This window comes from Lygodium microphyllum, chromosome 11 (assembly GCF_053477565.2).
Source record: "Lygodium microphyllum isolate KBCC chromosome 11, Lygodium_microphyllum_v1.1.10, whole genome shotgun sequence".
Taxonomy (NCBI): domain Eukaryota; kingdom Viridiplantae; phylum Streptophyta; class Polypodiopsida; order Schizaeales; family Lygodiaceae; genus Lygodium; species Lygodium microphyllum.
Genome location: NC_141145.1, coordinates 140673213 through 140685780, shown reverse-complemented (window position 1 = coordinate 140685780; position 12568 = coordinate 140673213).

The following is a 12568-nucleotide window of genomic DNA, read 5'->3' as shown; positions in this document are numbered from 1 at the left end:
CTTATTTTAATTAAACAGAAGTTTCTTTTTTTTCTTTCTTTCTTTTAAATTTTATCTTTCCTTTCTCTATAATTTTCTCTCTATGTTCAAATTCTTTCTCTATAATTCTCTCTCTATAATTCTTCTTCTTATTTTCTCTCTCTCGTTTTCTTTTCTTTGTCTCTCTCCCCCCTCTCTTATCTCTTTTCCTTTGTTCTTTTCTTCACTCACTCTCTTTTTTAAATTTTATATTTCCTCTCTCTATAATTCTCACACTCTGTTTAAATTCTATCTCTTCTTCTTCTTATTTTCTCTCTCTCATTTTTTTCTCTTTGTCTCTCTCCCCTTCTCTCCTCTTTTTTTCTTTTTTTCCTCTCTTTCTCTCTCTCTCTCTTAAATTTTATATTTTATCTCTCTATAATTCTCTTTCTCTCTGTTCCCCATCTCTCTCCCTCTCTCCCTTTCCTCTTCTTTTTTTGGCTCTCTCTCTCTCTCTCTCTCTCTCTCTCTCTCTCACTCTGTGAGAGAGAGAGAGAGAGAGGAAACCTAAGAGAAGAGGAGAGGTAGAAGAAAAATTTTTAATTTTAAAAAAACTATTCTCTTTCCTCTTTCTCCCCCTTGTTTTTATCATTCTTCTTCTTCTTCTTCTTCTTCTTCTTCTTCTTCTCTCTCTCTCTCTCTCTCTCTCTCTCTCTCTCTCTCTCTCTCTCTCTCTCTCTCTCTCTCTCTCTCTCTCTCTCTCTCTCTTATTATATCTCCTTCTCAAAATGTATGAAAAAATATGTTCGAAAAACTTTAAATTAAAAAAATATTTTAAAATGTTTAATTAAAGAAAAGTTTAAATTAAAAATTTTAATCTAATTGTGAGAGTGAGAGAGAGAGAGAAAGAGAAACTTTTGATTTAAAAAGAAGTTTGATTTAATTTAAGGAGAGAGAGAGAGAGAGAGAGAAAACCTAGCCCTACACATGAGAGAGAGAGGGGAGAGGGGAAGAATTTGATTAAAAAAGGGATGGGGAAAAGAAAGAGAGATATTATAAGTAAGAGAGAGGGGAATTAGGGGTTTTAATTTAAAAAAGAGAGGTGAGGGGAGAGAGAAGGCTTTAATGAAAAAAGGGAAGGGGAAGAGAAAATGAGATATTGCACGTGAGAAAAAAAGGAGGGGAAATGGTTTTGATTAAAAAAGGGAGGTTTGGAAAAGGAGGTAGATTTAGGAAGCCCTCTAGAGGTTCGGGGCTTTCCGAACCTATAGCTAAAATAATATAGTAGTAACTTATCTCTCTCTCTCTCTCTCTCTCTCTCTCTCTCTCTCTCTCTCTCTCTCTCTCTCTCTCTCTCTCTCTCTCTCCTTGTTTTAATTTAAAAAAAGTTTCTCTTGTTTTATTTTATTTTTCTTTTCTCTTTCTTTTAAATTTTATCATTCCTTTCTCTATAATTTTCTCTCTATGTTCAAATTCTTTCTCTATAATTCTCTCTCTATAATTCTTTTTTTATTTTCTCTCTCTCATTTTCTTTTCTTTGTCTCTCCCCCCTCTCTCCTCTCTTTTTCTTTTTTTTTCTTCACTCACTCTCTCTCTCTTAAATTTTATATTTCCTCTTTCTATAATTCTATCACTGTGTTTAAATTCTTTCTCTTATGTCAGAGAGAGAACCAGGGAGAGAGAAAGAGGAGAGAGAAGACTGCAGAGGAGAGAGAAATACTGCAAGAAGAGAGAGAATAAGAGTGACGAGGAGAGAGAAAGACTAGATTTAGAGAGAGAAAGACAAGAAAGAAGGGGAAGCCATAGAAGATGTAAGCAAGAAGGGAGAGAAAGTCTGTAATTGTATTAATGTGTCAAAAAGATGTGAAAATTTACATCTTCTCTCCTTTTATACCAATGTCAGTGTGACATGGCATAATATCAACATTATTAACACTTATTTGTTATTCCCCACTTCTTACAATCCATCCCTTCCTAAAAGTTTTTGTCCTCAAAAACAAACCTAGAAACAACTAGAAAGGAGATGGATAGAACAGAGTACTACTCTGTTTTACAGCTTTACAAATGGGAAATGAATGAAGAATGACCATTACAAGAGCTAAATTTGAAGAACGGAAGTAAGGCCCAACTATATACATGATTTGAAATACTTCAGAAGCAAATGGAGCCATAAAGTCTTCAACAAATAGTCCCAGAACAAAGTAGATAGCTTGCTGAATAAACAGTCCCTGCTGGACCAAATCTGCCATAACTTTTGATAGAAGTGTCCAAATGAGATGTACCATATATCAAAATGAAGCTCTTGAAGAGTACTTTAAGCCCATATAGATAGCTTAATTCTGAAAATTAGGTACGATAAAAACTATTCTAAAACAGTGTGCTGTCCTGAACCAATCTGCATCAATACTAGCTCCATAAGCAATAGGCTTCAGCCACCAATGTCTCCCTCAAGTATGGATACTCATCCAATATAGAATCAGGTCTCTAAGAAGCCTCTTCACATGGTAAACCTCTCCATTTGATCAAATATTCCACAGTAGAACGTGATCGAAGCTTCTTTTCGCGCTGACCTATAACAACCTCTGGGATGTACTGAACAAGACCATCTTCATCAATAGGTGGCAGCTCATCAACTATATCCACTAGATCACCATAATAAGGCTTGAGCTGACTAACATGGAAAACATTATGAATCTTTGTAGAAGAGGGAAGCTCTAGTTTGTATGCCAAATCTCCAATCCGCTTAAGGATCCTGTAAGGGCCATAAAACCTGTGGACAAGCTTATTACTGGATCCACCTTTTAACGTAGAATACTTGGATTTGGGCACCTTCAACAAAACCAGCTCTCCTTCTTGGAACTCTAAAGGCCTCCTCTTCTCATCAGCATACATCTTCATTTGATCTTGGGCCTTGATTAGATTCACCTTGCATTGCTGAAGAAGGATCTGCATTCTTTCCAACTCCTCCTTCCCATGAGGATTGATCTTTTCATTAAAGATGACTGTGGGTAAGGGCACCTTGTAACCATACAAAGCCTCAAAGGGTGAAACTCCTATGCTCGCATGAGTGGAATTATTGTAAGCAAACTCAGCCACGTGTAACCAAGAATCCCATGAGGTTTGGACATCATAGCAAAAATGGCGAAGATAAGTCTCCAACCATTTATTAACTCTCTCTGTCTGTCCATCAGTTTGGGGATGATAAGCCGTAGATGGAGCCAACTTAGTACCCATAGATGTAAATACCGCTTGCCAGAAGTTACTCATAAACTTTGAGTCCCTATCATGGACAATTACCTGCGGTAATCCATGTAGTCTAAAAATATGCTCCATAAACTGGTTGGCCACTTGAGAAGCAGTAAACTGAATTTTTGTTGGGATAAAATGAGCTGCTTTGGTGAGTCTGTCAACCACCACATAAATACTATTCCACCCCTTCTTAGTAGTAGGTAAGCCAGTAATAAAGTCCATAGTAATATGAGTCCATTTACCCATAGGAATAGGCAATGGCTGTAACAAACCTCCTGGCTTATGGGTGCTATCCTTATTCTGTTGACAAGGCATACACTTCATAACGAAGTCCTTGACATCTTTCCACAGTCCTTTCCAATAAAAGCTTTTGCTGATCCTGTCATAAGTCTTGAAAACTCCCAAATGTCCAGCTAAAGGCGAAGAATGTAACTCCTCCATAATTTTTCGCTTAAAAGAAGAAGTAGAGGGAATAACAATCTTGCATTTCCACCAAATAAGACCATTTTTAAGCTAGTTATGCGAGTTTTCTTCCATAAGACCTTGCTGTAATTTCTGAAAGATTTGGCTGAATTCCTTATCTAAAAGATAGGCCTCCTATAGTTCTTCAATCCAATCATTATGTAATTATGTCATGGCTGACACTTTGCAGGCCCACATACGAGAAAGAGAATCAGCCACTATGTTATCTTTGCCCCTTGTATGAGTGATGTCAAAGTCATAATTCTGTAATGTAGCTACCCATCGACGTTGCTTTGGAGTGAGATTTGACTGAGTAAGGAAATACTTGAGTACCCGGTGATCACTATGTACTCTGAATCTGCTACCATATAAGTAATGGTGCCATTTCTTGATTGCATGCATGATAGCCAACATTTCCTGGTCATAAACATTCATGGCCATCTCCTTATCTGTAAGCTTACGGCTCTCAAATGCAGTTACTCCATGCTCCTGAAGCAAAACAGCCCCAATGCCACGGCCACTAGCATCACACTGTATAGTAAACTCTTTGGAGAAATCCGAGCATACTAAGATAGGAGCAGAAGTAAGAAGTTACTTTAACTTGTTGAAGCTGCTATCTGCAAGAGCATCCCAAAAGAAAGCCTCTTTCTTCAACCTGTCAGTCAAAAGAGCTGCAATTGCTGCATAATGCTTTATAAATCGGCGATAGAATGAAGATAGACCAAGAAATCCTCTAAGAGAGGTAGTAGTAGTAGGCGTTGGCCAACCTCTTATGCATTGCACCTTCTTGGGATCAGCCTGTATTCCTTTTTCACTGACTATATGTCCCAAGTATTCCACTTCAGTCTGCATGAAATAGCACTTCTTCTCCTTAGCAAAAAGCCTATGATGTCTCAACACATCAAAAACCTTCCTCATATGTGCCAAGTGATCCTGTAAAGTCTTGCTATAGATCAAAATGTACTCAAAGAACACCAAGACAAATTGAAAGAGGAAAGGTTGCAAGATCTTATTCATCAGGCTTTGAAAGGTAGCTGGAGCGTTTGTAAGCCCAAATGGCATCACCAAGAAATGATAGAGCCCACGATAAGTCCTAAAAGCAGTCTTGACTTCATCACCCTCTCGCATGCGAATCTGATGATACCCTGATCTCAAATCAATCTTCGTGAAGAATCGAGCCCCCTTAAGCTCATCAAGCAAATTATCAATCCTGGGTATAGGATACCTGTTCTTCACTGTTATTTTATTGAGATCCCTGTAGTCAATGCACATTCTGAAAGATCCATCTTTCTTTTTTACTAATAGGACTGGAGATGCATAAGGTGAAGAACTTGGTTCAATGAATCCCATTTCAAGAAGCTCTTTGATTTGCTTGGCTACTTCCTCTCGTTCACATTTTGATAATCTGTAAGGCGGCTTATTGATTGTCTTTGAGTTGAGCTCCAAATCAATGGGGTGATCCACCGCTCTCTTAGGAGGCAATGAAGTAGATACTTCAAACAAATCTCTATACTCCTCAAGAAGAGCTGTCAAGGCTGGATGGTTTGCTGAATTTTTGGGCTGATCCTGTGTTTCCTTGTTCAAATGCAAAACAAATATTTGTGAGCGCTTCTTGTACTCTCTCTTGAGTTGTTGAATGGTGATAAGCTGAAAATCAGATCTACTAGGAATTCCCTGTAAATGGATGAGCTGTCCATTAGAGATAAACTCCATATATAACTGTGAGAAATCCATGGTGATCCTTCCTAATGTCATCAACCAATCACAACCGAGTACAATATCTATGGGCTCCATTTCCAAAGTGATCAGGTTTACTTTCACTTCAAAATTTTCAGCCAGCTACAAAGAAACCTGTGGGCAAATCTGTGTACTGATTTCCTCTTCACCATTAGCCACTTGTACTCTAATAGACTGCTATAAGTCTATGGGAACACAATTTAACTTGTCCATGATGGACTTATTGACAAAACTGTGAGTACTGCCACTATCTATCAGGATGAACACTGGCTTTCCACATATGCTTCCCTTCATACGAAGTGTATTAGGGCTCTTAGATCCCGTCCAAGCATCCATAGAGATTGAAAAATTAGTAGCAGCAAGCGACTCATCACAAGATCCACCAGGGTCAAACGGAACATCTCCACCTGGATCAAAAGGAAAAGAGTCGGCTGGACCATAAAAGTACTCCTGTCCAACATCCTCCTCAAAATCTTCATTTTCAGCATTGATTGCCACTGCATTAACTTCATCTATGTCATCTTCAAAGTCCTCAAAAACTAGCATACTCTGAAGCTTTGGCTTGACATTTTTGTATACACACTTTGAAGCATGATCAGGTGTATACTTTTCTCCACACTTGAAGCATAAGCCCTTGTCCTTCCTTTCCTTGTAAAGATCCATGGGAATAGATTTGGGATTTGTATTAGCTGATGTGGACTTAGGCTTGTTGTCACCCTGTTTAAATTCAACCTTTGGACTGTTTGCTGTCCTGAAATTACTTTGAGACCTAGAAGCATTGAATGGAGGATAAGTTGGTACCCGTAAGCTCCCACTAGGCACATGATTGCTGCCATAAATGTAACCAACTTGTCCCTGCTTTAAAACAGTCCTTGGCTGTCCATAACTTGGCTGAAATGAAGACTCTTTCCTATACTTTCTTCCATAGCGCTCCGCAAGCTCAATAACCTTGAAAAGTGAAATAGGATTTTGTGCCATAACATCAGCTGACAAAGATGGCTCCAAACCATACATAAACTTGTGAAGCTTGGCCTCATCACTGATGCTTTCCACATACATGGTCAAGTTGAGGAATTGGTCTGTATACTCTCTTACACTTAGGCCCCTTTGTTCCAAGCCATACCATCTCCGTGCTAGCTTCTCTTTTTCAATAGGCGAAACAAAGACTTCACCCATAAGTGCCTTGAAAGCTTCCCAATTCTCAATAAGTACATTCTCTTTCTTGATATACCTCCATCAAGTATGGGCAAATCCTTCTAGATGCAAGGAAGCAAAGTGAATCTTCATATCATCAGTTTTAGGGTATATATCAAAGTAGGACTCCATCTTAGAGGTCCATTCCTCTAATTCTGATGGTGAAGATGACTGGTCATTAAATTTGGCTAAAACAATTTTGTCCTTGAATTCTCTTTCATGAAAGGGTTACTGTTCCAAAATTGGCTGATCAGGATTTCCAAGTACAGAACCTCCAAATTGAAACTGAAATCTTCCAATATGTGGCTGAGAATTACTATGTAATCTTCCTGTTGGTAAAGTACCCCTGGAATTTTGAGTATGCCGTCCAAAAGCTTGAGTATTGGCCCCATTCAAACTGCCCAAATAGTCATCATGCCTTTGTGAAGCTTCTCCTACTTCATACTGACTATTTGGAATGCCTCTTCTTCCAATGATCCCATTTCCATGACCATTTTGGTTGGATGGCTGAAGTGGGACTGAAAGGCCACTGTTTGAACAAGCCCTCTCATTGGCTTCTCTTGATCCCATTTGCAACTGGATTAATTGAGAAAATTGTGCCATAAGTTGAGCATTAGATTCTACTAACTTATCAATGTAAGCCTTGGTTTGAGTAGTTGAATCCACCAACTTATCAATGGAAGACTTTGTTTGATCAGTAGATAAAACCATCCGCTCCATTCTTGACAAAATGGCATCATGTCGTTCCCTATGTCTTTGTTCATGGGCACATAAAGTATCATTGAGTAAACTGACTTCTCCTTGTTGTTGAAGCTCTTCAGGGTTCTCTTGAAGTGTGCTATCCATCATGGAATCCCTGATTTACTGAGCATAATCCTCTTGGACCTTATTTTTGCCTTTATGTCCTGCCATACTAGTGCAGTCCTGCAGTACCCCCTGTCAGTAAAATGGCTATAACTTTGGCTAGGAAACTCCGATTTCAAAACTTTTTTGTGCGAATCGAAGCTAAGAATGCCCTCTTCGAGATGAGTGATAGCACAATTTTAGGACAGAAAATTCTGTAGCTGGATTTCAGAGTCTGAACTGTTCAGTCCTGCAACCTGTCTAGACCTGTAAGTGCCCTGTTTTGACCCTATAATGCAAGATAATAACCCCAAATGGCTACCAAACCCTGCAAAAGGGTATATAGGACCTGTGGGTACCTTGTAGTACCTGCACCTGAGCTTCAGCAATGAATGGTGTACCTATAACCACCTATAAATACCCTGTAAGTGACCTGTAAATTCCCTATTTTACCCTGTTTTGGTCCTGTAGGTACTTGAGTCCTTGGAAAGTCTTCAATCTTCAATCCTCCACTCGTTGTACCTGTGTGAGGGATAAAACGGTATGACACGCTCCCTACACGGGCTCCGAATCACCGAGAGGTGGGCAAAGTTCCCCCCGGGTCGGTTGGTTGCACCCCTTCAGGATCTTCGATAGTGAGGGAGGGTCACCTCTCTTTTGTCCCACTATCTCCCCCGGCATCCACCTTTTTCCTCGGTGAGAATATCAACATGGAAGAGACTAGTGTGTAAGCAATCAACATGATATGCAATTCAGAAATATTCATTCAGCCTTTCATGAGATGCAATTGATTGAGATTAGAAAAATTGGGATAGGAGAAGGGTCTTATCGATGCAATTCAGTGACTCACTGATTGCTAGTACTTATCCTTTTATAATATTTCAATTTGGGCAAAAGAAATTCAGCCAATCAATTTGATTAGAGTAAACAAAGGCATCAATCAATGGATTCAGTCAATACGATTCAAGCGTTATGCTGAAATTTCAGATTGAAGCCTCTAATTCACTGATTGAAACTAATATGCATTAAGAAAGCATTGCATTCATGAATAGATGGATTCAAGCAAAGGTTGGCTGAGAATTTGATGAATAATGTTCAATTCTTTAATCTCTCAATCAAATGGATTAAGCTCAACAATTGGATTAATGAGAGAGATTAAGAATTGAAGAGAAGTACCTTTGACATGGATGAAGATGACTTAATCAATCTCAAATGCTTGATAGAGCCCCCGGTTGTCCAATGTTGGTAAAATAATCCATAAGGCTTGCTTATCTGGTGCTTGAGAACAATCTTGAAGCCTCAAATGCTTGAAATTGAAGCATTAAACCCGTTTCCCCCAAATTTTTGCTCCATAGAAGCTCTTGATCTTCAATCTTTAACCATTTCGTGCTTAATCCTTGCAATTTGTTGAAGAATCCTTGCTGAGATGATTCCACGGGCCAAAAGGATGAAGAATCTTTAAGAAATTATTAAGAAATAAAAGCTTGGCCTGAGGCTTTCATGGCTGCCCATGGACTGTTCATGTAGGGTTTCAAGAGAGTGAAAAGCTGAGGAATATAGCTCTATTTTGGAGTAAACACACCAGGAACTTGAAGGAATCACTGCCAAGGATGAATTAGAAGCTCCATAGCTGAGGATTAACTGAGGGAAGATGAAAAACAGGCTGAAAAAAAATCAGCGCAATTTTCGGGCTGTTGTCCAAGCCACGTGGCAGCTTCTACAGGGCATGAAATGGTGCTCTACTTGTTGCATTTGATGTCTAGAGTGCCATTATGCAGGCCATTGTTGATGGAGAGCAAGGATCAGTGAGAAAAGAAGAGATCTCAGCCAACAAACTCCATGGAAGCTTGGGCAGAGCTTGAAGAAAGAGGAAAGGAAGACCTCTTTTAAAAAGTAACTGTAGTTTAGTCTCTAACTAAGCCCGGTTAACCATCCTTTACCCTAGTTACCTCCATTTTTGCATGAAATTTGATGATGTCCAGCCATTTAAGCCTTTACCCGCCATATCTAACCTTGGATATCTCCAAATGTAGTCTCTTGCTAACTGTAGGTGTCATGCAGCACTCCACTAGTCACTGTCTTGTACCATTTTTGTCTGAAATTGATTTTGAAATAGGAAAATGGGACTGAAAATGGAAGAAAATAATGGATCAAAGACTCAAGCTCTGATACCACTTGTCAGAGAGAGAACTAGGGAGAGAGAAAGAGGAGAGAGAAGATTGTAGGAAGAGAGAGAATAAGAGTGACGAGGAGAGAGAAAGACTAGATTTAGAGAGAGAAAGACAAGAAAGAAGTGGAAGCCATAGAAGATGTGAGCAAGAAGGGAGAGAAAGTCTGTAATTGTATTAATGTGTCAAAAAGATGTGAAAATTTACATCTTCTCTCCTTTTATACCAATGTCAGTGTGACATGGCATAATATCAACATTATTAACACTTATTTATTATTCCCAGCTTCTTACATCTTCTTCTTATTTTCTCTCTCTCATTTTTTCTCTCTATCTCTCTTTCTCTCTCTCCTCTTTTTTCCTTTTTTTCCTCTCTCTCTCTTAAATTTTATATTTCATCTCTCTATAATTCTCTTTCTCTCTGTTCCCCATCTCTCTCCCTCTCTCCCTTTCCTCTTCTTTTTTTGCTCTCTCTCTCTCTCTCTCTCTCTCTCTCTCTCTCTCTCTCTCTCTTTGTTAGATTAAACTTTTTAATTTAAATATTTTGTCAAAGAGAGAGAGAGAGAAAACCTAGGCCCTACGCATGAGAGAGAGGGGGAGAGGTACAAGAAAAATGTTTAATTTAAAAAAACTATTCTCTTTCCTCTTTCTCCCCCTTCTTCTTCTTCTCTCTCTCTCTCTCTCTCTCTCTCTCTTATTATATCTCCTTCTCAAAATGTATGAAAAACTATGTTTAAAAAACTTTAAATTAGAAAAACCTTTTAAAATATTTAATTAAAGAAAAGATTAAATTAAAAAGTTTAATCTAATTGTGAGAGACACAAAGAGAGAGAGTGAGAGAGAGTGAGAAATTTTTGATTTAAAAAGAAGTTTGATTTAATTTAAGGAGAGAGAGAGAGAACCTAGCCCTACACCTGAGAGAGAGAGAGGGAGGAGAGGGGAAGAATTTAATAAAAAAAGGGATGGAAAAAAGAAAGAGAGAGATTATAAGTAAGAGAGAGGGGAAGGGGTTTTAATTTTAAAAAGAGAGGTGAGGGGAGAGAGAAGGCTTTAATGAAAAAAGGGAAGCGGAAGAGAAAATGAGATATTGCACATGAGAAAAAAAGGAGGGGAAAGGGTTTTGATTAAAAAATGGAGTTTTGAAAAAGGAGGTAGGTTTGGGAAGCCCTCTGGAGGTTCGGGGATTTCCAAACCTATAGCTAAAATAATATAGTAGTAAGATTAATTTAAAAAAGAGAGGTGAGAGGAGAGAGAATGCTTTAATGAAAAAAGGGAAGGGGAAGAGAAAATGAGATATTGCACGTGAGAAAAAAAGGAGGGGAAAGGGTTTTGATTAAAAAAGGGAGGTTTGGAAAAGGAGGTAGGTTTGGGAAGCCCTCTAGAGGTTCGGGGCTTTCTGAACCTATAGCTAAAATAATGTAGTAGTAAGATTTCTCTCTCTCTCTCTCTCTCTCTCTCTCTCTCTCTCTCTCTCTCTCTCTCTCTCTCTCTCTCTCTCTCTCTCTCTGTTTTAATTTAAAAAAAAGTTTCTTTTTTTAATTTTATTTTTCTTTTCTCTTTCTTTTAAATTTTATCTTTCCTTTCTCTATAATTTTCTCTCTATGTTCAAATTCTTTCTCTATAATTCTCTCTCTATAATTTTTTTTCTTATTTTTTCTCTCTCATTTTCTTTTCTTTGTCTCTCTCCCCCTCTCTCCTCTCTTTTGCTTTTTTCTTTTCTTCACTCACTCTCTCTCTTAAATATTATATTTTGTCTCTCTATAATTCTCTCACTGTATTTAAATTCTTTCTCTTCTTCTTCTTATTTTCTCTCTCTTATTTTTTTCTCTTTGTCTCTCTCCCTCTCTCTCCTCTTTTTTCCTTTTTTTCTCTCTCTCTCTTAAATTTTATATTTCATCTCTCTATAATTCTCTTTCTCTTTATTCCCCATCTCTCTCCCTCCCTCCCTTTCCTCTTCTTTTTTTTACTCTCTCTCTCTCTCTCTTCTTATTTTAATTAAACAAAATGTTTACATTAAAAATTTTAAGTTAATAGAGAGAGAGAGAGAGAGAAAACCTAGGCCCTACGCATGAGAGAGAGGGTGGAGAGATAGAATAAAAATGTTTAATTTAAAAAAACGATTCTCTTTCCTCTTTCTCCCCCTTCTTTTTATCCTTCTTCTTCTTCTTCTTATTCTCTCTCTCTCTCTCTCTCTCTCTCTCTCTCTCTCTCTCTCTCTCTCTTATTATATCTCCTTCTCAAAATGTATAAAAAACTATGTTCGAAAAATTTTAAATTAAAAAAATCTTTTAAAATATTTAATTAAAGAAAAGTTTAAATTAAAAATTTTAATCTAATTGTGTGTGTGTGTGTGTGTGTGTGTGTGTGTGTGTGTGTGTGTGTGTGTGTGTGTGTGTGTGTGTGTGTGTGTGTGTGAACCTAGCCCTACACATGAGAGAGAGAGGAGGGAGAGGGAAAGAATTTAATTAAAAAAGGGATGGGGAAAAGAAAGAGAGAGATTATAAGTGAGAGAGAGGGGAAGGGGTTTTAATTTAAAAAAGAGAGGTGAGGGGAGAAAGAAGGCTTTAATGAAAAAAGGGAAGTGGAAAAGAAAATAAGATATTGCACATGAGAAAAAAAAGAAGGGGAAAGGGTTTTGATTAAAAAAGGGAGGTGCGAAAAAGGAGGTAGGTTCGGGAAGCCCTCTGGAGGTTTGGGGCTTTCCAAACCTATAGCTAAAATAATATAGTAGTAAGATTAATTTAAAAAACAGAGGTGAGGGGAGATAAAAGGTTTTAATGAAAAAAGGGAAGGGGAAGAGAAAATGACATATTGCACGTGAGAAAAAAAGGAGGGGAAAGGGTTTTGATTAAAAAAGGGAGGTTTGAAAAAGGAGATAGGTTCGGGAAGCCCTCTGGAGGTTCGGGGCTTTCCGAACCTATAGCCAAAATAATATAGTAGTAAGATTTCTATCTCTCT